The sequence below is a fragment of the Macaca thibetana genome, chromosome 1 (genome assembly GCF_024542745.1).
Source record: "Macaca thibetana thibetana isolate TM-01 chromosome 1, ASM2454274v1, whole genome shotgun sequence".
Taxonomy (NCBI): Eukaryota; Metazoa; Chordata; class Mammalia; order Primates; family Cercopithecidae; genus Macaca; species Macaca thibetana.
Window position 1 is genome coordinate 207,767,957 of NC_065578.1, and position 13,406 is coordinate 207,781,362.

A 13,406-nucleotide genomic window follows, 5' to 3' on the forward strand; every position below is an offset into this window, starting at 1 on the left:
AAAAAACCAAAAACAGATTTACATTGATTACAGATGGACTCTGTTTTACTCTCAAATAGAAATGATTCCCCTCATCTCTTTATTTCTATGCTTCCCTTCCCCCTTCCCACTCCATGTTCCCCTCTTCTGTGGAAGGATGGCGAATCATTTCATCTCTGTAGTCCAAAGTGAATCAGTGGAGCCCTATGGCAGTTCCTACACACAGTATTCACGTAGCACTAGCAATCTGCCACTCTGCATTAGAGTGAGCTTTTCTGTGCACTGTGTATGTGTATTATAGCCCACCTAGAGTGCAAAGTTTTAGTAGACTCTGTCTTTTTGTACTGTATTCCCTTTAGTGGTTACTGCCTAAGAACAATAGTCAGTTGCAAGACCAATAGTCAGTAAACACTTGTTCATTGACTGGATATTGTTTACTATCTCAATTTATCTTAGGAGATAATATCTCAGAACCAATCCTGAATGTGGGGGCCCCTGAACGTGTCTTGTGGAGGGGCTGGGAAGTGGCTTTGTTAGGAAGGCATGTTCCTGGAGAATGCAGTAAAATGAAACTGGCAGTCTTCCATTAAAGCAAAGGATTACAGTTTTTTTAAATGGGGGTGCATCTGGGGGCTATGAAAAAGACTGAGGGAGTAACAGACTCCTCAGACTGGTGGAGACCCATTACTGGAAACCATCACTGCTAGAGTTTGCCTCAAGCAGTACTTGAAGTGTCTATAGCTAATGGATTCTGAAGCAAAGGCTTGAGAATTATCTTGAATAGATTGCCATAATGCTTAAGAAACTTTGTGAATTAACAAAATTGCACTAAGCATTTACATTTTCAAGATATCATCAAATGTATTGTGTTTTTTTGATTGTGTTTCTTTGTATGGCTTGGTTAACTTGTGACTTCTAATGAAGGAGGAAATTGTTGATGAATGGCTGTAAATAAAAGTCAAGGTAATGGGATGGAAGTTAAAAACACCAGTAATTTTCTCTCCTAATAGCAAGCTGAATTGTGATTAATGAACCTGCTGAGTAATGGCAATCTGTTGTGTTTAAACAACTGTGTTTGCAGATAGTACTGGTGTGTTAACAACTGACCATGCCAGTTTCTTAAAACTGGATTTCCATCTGTGACATAGTTATAGGGGAATTTTGGCTTGGTGATTGGATTTCTGAATTTTACTGAGGGGATTTCTTCCCCTTGTCTTTTGATAATTAATAGGGATTAAAAGTTGTTAAAATCAAAGAACTTGTCTGGCCTGCGGCTTGTTATTAGTTACCCTACCTTAAGTATTCCTTGTTTTTCTTTAATATTTACTCAGCTGTGTCATTCTCAAGTATTTTCACTTAAGAACATTAAAGCTGATAAACTTGAATCAGTTAGAATTCATTCTATTTCTAAAGGAGTTGACATGGTGATATAGTTTGGATAAAACCTTTTCTATAACAAACACGATACTATGCTAGAAGTTAATATAAGATGTGACAAGGAATCTAAATAATTGGAAAAACTAGAAACATAATTCTACCAATTTCCACCCCCCACATAACTTCTATAATGAAAAAAAAAAAAAAAAAAAAAAAAGCCTTCACATAACCACAGAATTGTGAGGCACATTGGGACCATTTCACTTTTACCTACTCTCCTTACCCACTCCATTCCACATAGGGTCCAGGGTAAATCACAGTGACTAATACCACAAACATCATAGGAAGTAGAAAGGACCAAGGTCACAGAGATGGTGACAGCAAGTCGGAAAAGGCTGACTACACAGCCCAGCTGGACATGGTGGTGAGTGGGTGGTTCTATGCTGGTACTAAGTTCTTCCCTTCTGTTGGTCTGTACGCCATGTCATTGGGAGCCTCAATAAGTTTAGTTTCTCTACATTCAGCTTCTTTTTCATGAGTTCAGTTGAGTATGTATATGGATTACAGTCAGATGCGTCGTCCGTGCCTTGTGCCGCTCCTGCTTCTCTGCCTCTGCTGCCTTACTGTCCCCCTTTCCCACCCACCTGCAAGGAAAGTCTGTTTTTGTTGTTGTTGTTGTTGTTTGAAATGGAGTCTCACCTTGTCACCAGGCTGGAGTGCAGCGGCGTGATCTTGGCTCACTGCAACCTCCGCCTCCCAGGTTCAAGCGATTCTCCTGCCTCAGCCTCCCAAGTAGCTGGGATTACAGGCGCGCACCACCATGCCCAGCTAATTTTTGTATTTTTAGTAGGGATGGGGTTTCACCATGTTGGCCAGGATGCTCTTGATCTCTTGACGTCATGATCCACCTGCCTCGGCCTCCCAAAGTGCTGGGATTACAGGCGTGAGCCACCACGCCCAGCCTAGAGTCTGGTTTTTATTGTGCAGCCTCAGTGAGGCAAGATCCTGACCTCCTGTATGTTATTCTTTCTGGACTCAGATTTGGATTCTACTTGGCCTTAACAGAATCACCTGCTTGCCGGTTTTATTTTATATAATTTCCATTGTTCCATTTAGGGACTTTTGATGATCTCTCAGAGATACACATTCTTCAAGGATCTTTTTCTTCTACTTGAGCAGGATGGCCTTGCGTTTAGAATTGTATTTAAACATACTGTGCTCTTTTTCTGGAAAAGACAAGCTTATGATATAATCTGCAAGGCATTACAAGTGCCTCTTACCTAATACTTCTCAAGGTTGGAATCCTAGTGGAATTCTTGTTTATTATAACCCACAGTCACCCACAGGAGCAGGATGAGCCACCATAGTAAACTTACATGAGAGAATCGTTCTAGTCCCCAAGAATGAAAAAGGCCATTTTATGTGTCTCCTTTTTCTCGTGATTCTAGGGATTTGGTTTCTATTCTGTTATCCAATGAAATCATCTCGCTATTTCTTAGGAATATTTTCAACAGTCTGCATTGCCACCAAGTTATAAAACAATCAGAAAACAGAGAGAAAATGTCCAACTAATTCAGATTATAATTATTTGGGAGTATCTTCTCCCCAATTTTCAGATACTGTTTTTTTTTTAGTTTTGTTTTTTTTGTTTTGTTTTTGAGAGAGTCCCACTCTGTTGCCCAGGCTGGAGTGCAGTGGCACAATCTTGGCTCACTGCAACCTCCGCCTCCCAGGTTCAAGCAATTCTCTGCTTCAGACTCCCAAGTAGCTGGGATTACAGGTGCCCACCAACACACGGGGCTAATTTTTGTATTTTTAGTAGAGACGGGGTTTCACCATCTTGGCCAGGCCGATCTTGAACTCCTGACTTCGTGATCCACCCACCGCAGCCTCCCAAAGTGCTGGGATTACAGGCCTGAGCCACCGTGCCTGGCCCAGACACTGTTTTAATGATGTTTTAAAGTCTGATGTTCCTGGTGGTGCTTTTAAAAGGGATCCCTGGATTTATCATACAACCACATTAGAGCGATTCTTCACCATACGAAATACCTTACCAAAGAGGTTTTCCTACCAAATGACTTCACTGTACTTCTGAAATCACCATACATAAAAATTTACTGATTTATCAAAAAAAAAGGCTCTGAGACTTTTAATAAAACATTTTTGAAAATCAGAAGGTGTGCTTATTCGAAACCATATGTTTATATCTGAAAGCTTTGTATAGTCATTTTTTAAAAATAGACTTCATCTTTTAGAGCAGTTTTAGTCTCACAGCAAAGTTAAGTGGAAAGTACAGAGAGTTTCCTTATAACCCTGCCCTGCACACACTGCCTCCCTACAGTCAACTTCACCACCACCGTGGTACATTTGTTACAATCAATTAAGCAGCATTGACACATCATTATCCGGCCACTGCACTCCAGTCTGGGCGACAAAGCGAGACTCTGTCTCATCATTATCAAGTTCATAGTTTACGTTCGGGTTAACTCTTTGTATTATATATCCTGTGGAGTTTTTTTGTTTTGTTTTGTTTTGAGATGGAGTCTGGCTCTGTAACCTAGGCTGGAGTGCAATGGCGGGATCTCGGCTCACTGCAACCTCCGCATCCCGGGTTCAAGCGATTCTCCTGCCTCAGCCTCTCAAGTAGCTGGGATTACAGGAGGGCGCCACCACACCTAATTTTTGCATTTTTAGTAGAGACAGGGTTTCACCATGTTGGCCAGGCTGGTCTTGAACTCCTGACCTCAAATGATCCACTCACCTCGGCCTCCCAAAGTGCTGAGATTACAGGCGTGAGCCACTGCGCCCGGCCCATCCTGTGGGTTTTGACAAGTGTTTAATAATGTGTATCTACTGTTGTAGAATCACACAGAATAGTTTTCACTGCCTTAAAAATCCCCTGCACTCTACCTTTTCATTCCTCTTTGCCCCAGTGAAATAATTTTAAAATAAACCTTACTACCTAGAAGTTTATCTCACAAATGGAAAAGTCCATAGAGCTGGAATTCATTCTAACCATGTAGATTAAAACAAAACATCAAATTCATTAGCTTAAAATGGTTTCTCTTCATTCTGTCTGCATGATGTGCTTTCAAGAGTAAAAGAACTGATGGGTAGTGGTGCCCAGTTATCTTACAAAACATTAATGATCATCAACTCAATATTCTGACCAAAACTATGAACCAGGAAAGTGGGATTTTAAATCTTGCAGCAATCCAGATGGCTTAAGTGAAATCAGAGATAAGAAAAATCTCTGTAGCACTGTCAAGGTTATGGAAGAAAATTAAGATACAATGACTGCTGTAGACTACTTGTTAAGCCTCCCAAAATGTATGCACACTAAAATGAGGGTATTTAGAAGTGGGGCCTTTGGGAGGTAATTAAGTCATGAGAGTTGAGCTTTCATGAATGGGATTAGTGTCCTTATGAAAGAGACTGCAGAGAGCTCCTTCGTCTCTTCTTTATATGAGGACCCAGAGAGAAGATGGCGGTCTATGAACTAGGAAGTGGGCCTTCACCAGACACTGAATCTGGCACATTGATCTTGGACTCCCAGCCTCCAGAACTGTGAGAAATAAATATTTGCTGTTTAAGCTATGTAGTCTATGGTATTTCTGTTATAGCAGCCCAGACAGAGAGACAATGATTTTCCTTAAGTGTCTTTGGAATAGCACCCTACAGCCATGACTTCCCACATCATTCTGTATGGTCACCTCTGAAGTGCTTCAGACCAGAATTGGCTTAGAATTCTCTACACCTCAGCCTGCTGCATAAGGTGTCTATGCCACCTGCATTTCCGCATGTAAAAAACAGCTCTGATATGTTTTGAGTGACAACTAAAAAATCCCCGTACTGTCCTGAAAAGTTGCATTCAATTCTTAATCTTTTTTTTTTTTTTTTTTTTTTTTTTTTTCCAGACAGAGTCTCGCTCTATCGCCCGGCTGGAGTACAGTGGTGCAATCTTGGCTCATTGCAACCTCCACCTCCCAGGTTCAAGCAATTCTCCTGCCTCAGCCTCCTGAGTAGCTGGGATTACAGGCATGCACCATCACGCCTGGCTAATTTTTGTATTTTTAGTAGAGACGGGGTTTCACCATGTTGGTCAGGCTGGTCTCGAACTCCTGACCTCATGATCTGCCTGCTTCGGCCTCCCAAAATGCTGGGATTACAGGCATGAGCCACTGCGCCTGGCCCTTTCTTAATCATTTTTTAATGGAAACCTACTAATGTGTTCTTGTTTGTTAATTTCTATGATACGGAGGAATAGACCCTCCCCTGCCACTAGAGATAAGTAAAGGGTAGACAGCCACTTCTCAGGGATGTTATAGGGGGTTTAGGCATCAAAATGAATGATTGGGCCATGTGGGTTTTAAGAGTTTTTCAACCTTGACTTTCATGATTCCACCTAAAAAACAGAGCTGTACTGAGCGTTTTTTCAACCAACCAACAAACGAAAAACACTTTTTCTGACCTATTTGAAACATTTTAGAACAGTCTCTTTCTATTTTTAGTATGAACATCAGTGTCAGCAACTCAGTGAGTGGCCCATTGTCCTGTCCTCCCACATTCAATAGTTTGAACTGGATTGAGTGAATGGAACTATCGGAAGTCACAGTCCTCATACTCATGAAATAAACTAGACTACACTACATATAATAATGCCCAAGAAACAGGAATGTAGTATACTTTAAAATACATATATATATATATATAGAGAGAGAGAGAGAGCGCGAGAGCAAGTGAACGGGCGTTGTGGCTCAAACCAGTAATCCCAGCACTTTGGGAGGCTGAGGCAGGCGATTCACTTGAGGTCAGGAGTGTGAGACCAGCCTGGCCAACATAGCAAAACTTCCTCTCTACTAAAAATATAAAAAATTAGCTGGGCATGGTGGTGCGTGTCTGTAATCCCAGCTACTTGGGAGGCTGAGGCAGGAGAGTTGCCTGAACCTGGCAGGCAGAGATTGCAGTGAGCTGAGATCACATCACTGCACTCCAGTCTGGGTGACAGAGTGATACTGTCTCAAAAAAAAAAAAAAAAAAAAAAAAAGTGAGAAACACTTTCTGACTCAAAGATTGAAACTTTAAACTAACAAAAGCTGGTGTTGAGATGAAGGGAACTAGTTATTGTGGGGTTATTTTAATATAATTGTTTACTAAAGAAATATTTTAAAGCATCTGAATATTAGTGTCATAAATAACTATTTGGGAGAAAAGTCATTGGACTGTCTTGGGATATCAGTACACCATTTCTTCCAACATTCATAGCACCAGCGTTAGCAACATTTGGACTTTGCAGATTTTGAAGACAATCTTCTCATCCCAGAGTGAGTGTCTCATCCATCACTGTCATTATATTTAAAATATAATTATGTTGGCCGGGCGCAGTGGCTCATGCCTGTAATCCCAGCACTTTGGGAGGCCAAGGAGGGCGAATCACCTGAGTTCAGGACCTTGAGACGAGCCTGGCCAACATGGTGAAACCCATCTCTACTAAAATTACAAAAATTAGCCAGGTGTGGTGGCAGACGCCTGTAATCCCAGCTACTTGGGAGGCTGAGGCAGGAGAATCACTTGAACCCAGAAGGTGGAGGTTGTAATGAGCCAAGACTGTGCCATTGCACTCCAGCCTGGCCTACAAGAGCGAAACTCTGTATCAAAAAAAAAAAGAAAAAGAAAAAGAAAATAATATGCTCTACTGTATTTACCACTTTTATAGGATTTTCTGTGTTGTGAATGAGAATTTGAATCAATTTTTCCTTTTTAAATTAAAAAAATAATAAACTTAAGCTGAGACTTGTTTTAAATGAGTCCTTTCCATCCCCCCAAAATTTTGTTCTTGTTCTTCCACATGATTCTCATCTGTAAGTACTTCCCATGCTGAAAGGCAAAACTGGTGCGCGTCTCTCTTCGACTTCCTATGACCCATGAAGGAGAGAAGTTGTTGTTGTTGTTTTTGTTGTTTTTGAGATGGAGTTTCACTCTTGTTGCCCAGGCTGGAGTGCAATGGCGCTATCTCGGCTCACCGCAGCCTCCGCCTCTTGAGTTCAAGCGATTCTCCTGCCTCAGCCTCCCGAGTAGCTGGAATTACAGGCATGCACCACCATGTCCGGCTAATTTTTTGTATTTTTAGTAGAGACGGGATTTCTCCATTTTAGTCAGGCTGATCTCGGACTCCCAACCTCAGGTGATCCGCCCGCCTTGGCCTCCCAAAATGTTGGGATTACAGGTGTGAGCCACCGCGCCCAGCCAGGAAAGAATGTTTTATGGAGATGTAATCCTTCAGTTGAGGGTTCAAGTATGAAGCAATGGTCTTTGATTTTCCTTCCTTTAGATCAATCAAAAATTTTAAAGTGAATAAAATGACCATAAGGCAATTAAGGTAATATTATTTACATATTTTTTTAAAAAATAAAAGTTGAGCCTGGGCATAGTGGCTAATACCTGTACTCTCAGTGCTGTGGGAGGCTGAGGCAGGAAGATCGCTTGAGCCCAGGAGCTAGAGACCAGCCTGGGCAACAGAGCAAGACTGCGTCTCTACAAAATTTTGAAAATTAGTCACGTGTGGTGGTGTGTCCCTTTAGCCAGGCTACTTCAGCCAAGCTGAAGTGGGAGGACTGCTTGAGCCCAGGGGTTCATGGCTGCAGTGAGCCATGATCACACCACTGCACTCCAACCTGCGTGACAGAGTAAAACCCTGTCTCAGAAAATCAATACAAAATTGTTAAAAGTTGAACGATGATTAAAAACTACATATGGCGTTTGTATGCATGTGGATAAGATCCGGTTAGAAAACATGGACAAATGAAATCAGTGTGATATGCTTGCAAAAATGTAGGTACATTTTAAATGTTTATTGAAATGTACATTTGTTGGAGGCACAAATGTTTCTTATGATTAGGCATAATTGAAGCCTGTCAGTAACAATATGAACAATTAAGCAGCTGATCAATCATTACCTCCTCCTCCCTGCTCTTGTTACCCAATAAATAGGAAGAGCTGTAGAAGTTTGGGGGACTGCCTTTACTCACTAGAAGCAGGGAGCTCTCTTCTTTCCCATGCTAGTCCTTCCTTAAAATAGTTACTTTTGTTTTAAATTGTTTTTTCTAGTTCATCCCTTCGTTCAGTCATAATGATGGTCTCAAAAGTAATGGTAGTAACTGCTGTAGTGACGGTCTCAAGTAGTAGTAGTGGCAGTCAGCCACATACATTTATACAGCTACCTTATCTGTGAAATAAAGTTAGTGATGACACTGAATATCTACAGCGAGAGATAAAGATAGGATGGGAACAGATGTGCATATATATATGCATATTTTCAAATGGAGTTAATCTTTTAAGTATTATATCTATAGGCCCTTTGCTTGTTCTTAAAAGTTTACTACCAACTCTCTAGGAAACAGCCCTAAGTTCAGATTTTCGGAACTTGGGAAGTCTCTAAAAAAAATTTATTGAAGTGGCAATTTGATAAGACTTACTAAAGGGACTTAAGGAACACTAGTCCTGATAACGCTTAGTGTCCACTGGGGTGCACTAGAATTTTTGTTTTCATGGGAAGTTGGGCCCTTTGGGGAAAGTAGAAAGAAGACTTTGTTCAGTAAGAGAAAAGAACAGTGATGCTACTTACTGGTAACCTGTCTATAGGAAACCAAACTTCCAGTCCTTCTTCTACCACCAAGTGACTTGAGTCAGGTCATCTAATCTTTCTTTTTAGATATCTTCATCTGTAAAGTGAGTGTGATAATTCTTGCCTTCCCTAAGCCTTATAAAGCTGATGTACAAGTAAAGTGAAATAACAGCATTTGGTGGTGCTGACTCCTTGCTATTTCCAGGTACTTTTCATTTCAAGGCTCATCCAAACTTCGTTGGAGGATCCAACTTCATAATAAAAGAACAGGACTATCAATGGAACCATATTTTGGATTGTGAATTGCAAAAATAAACCCAGATGACAAAACCTTAACGTCCACGAAGGCAAGGACAGGGTCTGTTTGGTCACAACTGAATACCCAGCCCTAGGTCAGGAGACTAACAAATAAGTAGTCGGTCTACAGATATTTGTCAAATGGACATGCAGATTGGCCTTCATGGTTATCTCTATGGAGAAACTAGCTCTGAGAAAGTAGCCCATACTTAGGGTATGAATGCAGTGCTCAATATTCTTTTTTGTTTTTTTTTGAGACAGAGTCTTGCACTGTCCCTCGGGCTGGAGTACAACGACACGAACTCAGCTCACTGCAACCTCCGCCTCCTGGGTTCATGTGATTCTCCTGCCTCAGCCTCCTGAGTAGCTAGGATTACAGGTGACACCACCACACCTGGCTAATTTTTTGTATTTTTAGTACAGATGGATTTTCACCATGTTGGCCAGACTGGTCTTGAACTCCTAACCTCGTGATCCGCCTGCTTCGGCCTCGCAAAGTGCTGGGATGACAGGCGTGAGCCACCCCACATGGCCGGAAAGTTGTTTGTTCTTTTCCTTTTGGTTTTTTTTGGGTGCCATCTCAGCTCACTGCAACCTCTGCCTCCCAGGTTCAAGCAATTCTCCTGCTCCAGCCTCCCGAGTAGGTGGGACTACAGGCACGCACCACCATGCCCAGCTAATTTTTGTATTTTTAGTAGAGATGGGGTTTCACTATGTTGGCCAGGATGGTCTTGATCTCTTGACCTTGTGATCTGCCTGACTCGGCCTCCCAAAATGTTGGAATTACAGGCACGAGCCACTGCACCTGCACAGTGCTCAATATTCTACCGGATATAGAAGGCAGCCAGACGGGGAGGGATTTGGAAAGTATATACTAATGGCTCTCTACTTGCGTGCTTAAGCAGTATTCTATGTTGTCTTTGAAGTCTACATATCCATAAATGTGGATATGAATGTGGGTAGAGATTATTCAAAACAGCAATATGTTATTTGATTTGTTATATAGAGTTAAGGAAATCATTGGCTCTTCCAATGTTGCAGGTAGGTAGTTCACAGACAGCACTAACAGTAATACCAGTTAAAGTGTTTGCTGGATGCATTGTGGTCTTTGTTGGTGTGTTTGTAGTGAGAAGAGCTCCCTAGAAGACTCAGACCCAAGTCACCTTGGTTGACTTGATAGATCACCTTGGTTCCTTTGATAGATCACAGTTCTTGGTTCATTCAGTTCTGGTTATAGGTCCTCAAGACTATTCTACCTCTTTAATAGATTATATAGCTACATCATAAAAGATGGGCTGAATGAACCTCCTTATAATGATTTAAAATTTTTCATTTCTGGGTCATTTTGTAAAAAGTTATTTCCCTCTCTCCGAAGCCAGACACAAATATGTAGTACCCTTGAAGCAAATATTCCCTCCACCCAAGAAAAGGGAAAAATGGGAATAAGGAAAAGGAGTGATTATACTTCATAATCTGAACAAAATCTGATCCTGGCATTGGTAATTCTGAACTGAGCCTCACTGGAAAGCCTGGGAACTCTACTACCCGCTGCTGTCTTGAATGCAGGCTTACAAACAGCTAGACTTTATAATGGCTTACAACAATTTATTCAACCAAAAATTATGGTAATTTAAAATAGAGTGGCTCTATTTTAAATAGAGCCGTGGCTCACACCTGTAATCCCAGCACTTTGGAAGGCCGAGGCGGGTGGATCACTTGAGGTCAGGAGTTCAAGACCAGCCTGGCCAACATGGCGAAACCTCATCTGTACAAAAAATACAAAAATTAGCTGGGCATCATGGCGCATGCCTGTAATCCCAGCTACTCGGGAGGCTGAGGCAGGAGAATCGCTTGAACCTGGGAGCCGGAGGTTGCAGTGAACCGAGATCGTGCCACTGCATTCCAGCCTGGGTGACAGAGTGAGTCTTCATCTCAATAAATAAATAAATAATAACATAGGGATACTGTACCACAAAAACCTTGTTAGTTTGAAGCCTTCTGTTCCCTCATCATTTACTCTTATTTTTCATAAGTTCATCTATGAGGTTCAGAAATTTCATATTTGTCTTTTTTTCCTAACCAATATTTGCAGAGGGTTAACAAATTTTTACCCACAAAGAAGTTCTCCGTTAAAAAACACTGGTTCAATTTTAAAATTGTAATTGTTGCCCAGATAAGAACTAATTTAATAATTATATTGGACCAATGTTCTTTATTTGTTGAAGTAGCTCATGTTATTTATACAGCTTTAAGAGAATTTGTTTTACATAAGAAGAATGGATTATCATTTTATTGTTAGTTTAAGTTGCAGTATGACCCTTCAGTTCCTGGCAACACAGAAATTACTTTTTAGTGCCTCATTTTCCAAATAAATACATCCAAATAATTTCACATTTAGAACACAATTTCAGGCTGGGCGCGGTGGCTCATACCTGTAATCTCAGCACTTTGGGAGGCCAAGGTAGGTGGATCATTTGAGGCCAGGAGTTCAAGACCAGCCTGGTCACCATGTAACTCCATGTACACCATGTATAACTCTGTCTCTACTAAAAATACAAAAAATTAGCTGGGTGTGGTGGCACATGCCTGTAGTCCCAGTTATTCAGGAAGCTGAGGCAGGAGAGTCACATGAACCCGGGAGGTAGGGGCTGCAGTGAGCCAAGATCACACCACTGCACTCCAGCCTGGGCAACAGAGCAAGACTCTGTCTCAAAAACAAAAACAAAAACCCATAATTTTAAAATCACTACTCCTTTTTATATAGCATTTCTCAAAATCACACAGGCACATATATGCACCATGGATACATTATAGTTCCTATGTGTACATGGATACATGTGGTTTCTTTGATATTCCTAGAAAAGATTCTAATGGAAATACTAGATCCTTTTGTAACTCATAAGCATGATGACTGAGGTTTCACACACATGTATGAAATGTGCCTCCCTCAAACTGATAGGGACAGGAGGCAGGGAAATTCTGGGCAGAAGACAGTGGGTCCCTGGCAAGGGCCCCACCCTCAAGCCTGGAACCGCAGCCCAAAGTGAGAACTGACATCCCTGTTTTCCCACTCAAATGTTGCCTTTTCCAAAACCCCCATGGCCCGTTCCACCCCCGATCCAGTGCCTATAAGAACCCCAGACTCTGCGGGCAGAGAAGAGCAGAAGCAGCTGGATATCGGAGATTAGGGCTGAACATCAGAGAGAAGTGGCTTGACTTCAGAGGGACAGCTTGACCGTGTAGCTCTGGAGAGGAGTCTAGCTGAGGGCAGCCAGACTCTGGGGGAAGATTACCTTCCTGCTCCATCCCCTTTTCAGCTCCTCTTCCTGCTGAGAGCTGTTTTCATCGACAATAAAATCCCCTGCATTTACCATCTCCAACTTGTTTGTGTGACCTCATTCCTTCTGGACGCTGGACAAGAACTCGGTACGGGTGTGAAAGGCTGTCACACTGACCCTCCACTGAGCTGTTAACACTTAAGCTGTCTGTGGAGAGCAAGGCTAAAAGAGCACTGACTGTAACACTCCTTCTGGGGCTTCAGGGGTTGTGGGCGCACCCCTAGAGGCTGCCATGGGGGTGGTATAAAGTTCATTCCTGCCAGCGCCCAAAAGCGGTCACCCCGGCTCCTGCACCTGCTCACCCGCATGCTCCCTCCTGGGAGAGGTCGAGTGCGGTGGGTTCAAGTGAGTGGAGTTCACTCCCGCCTGCGTGGAAACAGCCAGCTACTTCCAGCAGCTGCACTCCAGTTCCTGCTCACGAAGGGGTCAGGGAAACTTCTTGATTCAAAACTTTGTTACTACGTCAGCACATTACCCACCTGGTTAAAACATATATATACTGAAGAAAACATGATAACAGTTTAACGTTAATCTGTTGGAAACATTCTTTCCGCTTTCATGCCCATTTTTACACCTGTGGAAACGGAGGTGGGAGGAAACATCACAGGAGGAGGCCCTGGGACAACAGCCAAGCCAATTAGTTGGGAAACTGAAGCAAAGGTAGTCCCGGCACCTGGGTTCTTCCCTCTCTTCTGGGCCTGGAGTGAGAAGTGGGAGGGGATCTACCTCTAGGCTGGAGTTGTAAGGGTGGGCAGCACATTCTGCTTCCCCCTCATTCCAACCAGAAATCG

The 13,406-nt window shown here is 42.2% G+C and overlaps 1 pseudogene; it reads left to right on the forward strand.

Moving 5' to 3' along the window:
• Nucleotides 1-12,160: 12,160 nt before the first annotated feature.
• LOC126945758 (uncharacterized) lies at nucleotides 12,161-12,232 on the forward strand (annotated as a pseudogene).
• Nucleotides 12,233-13,406: the final 1,174 nt, after the last annotated feature.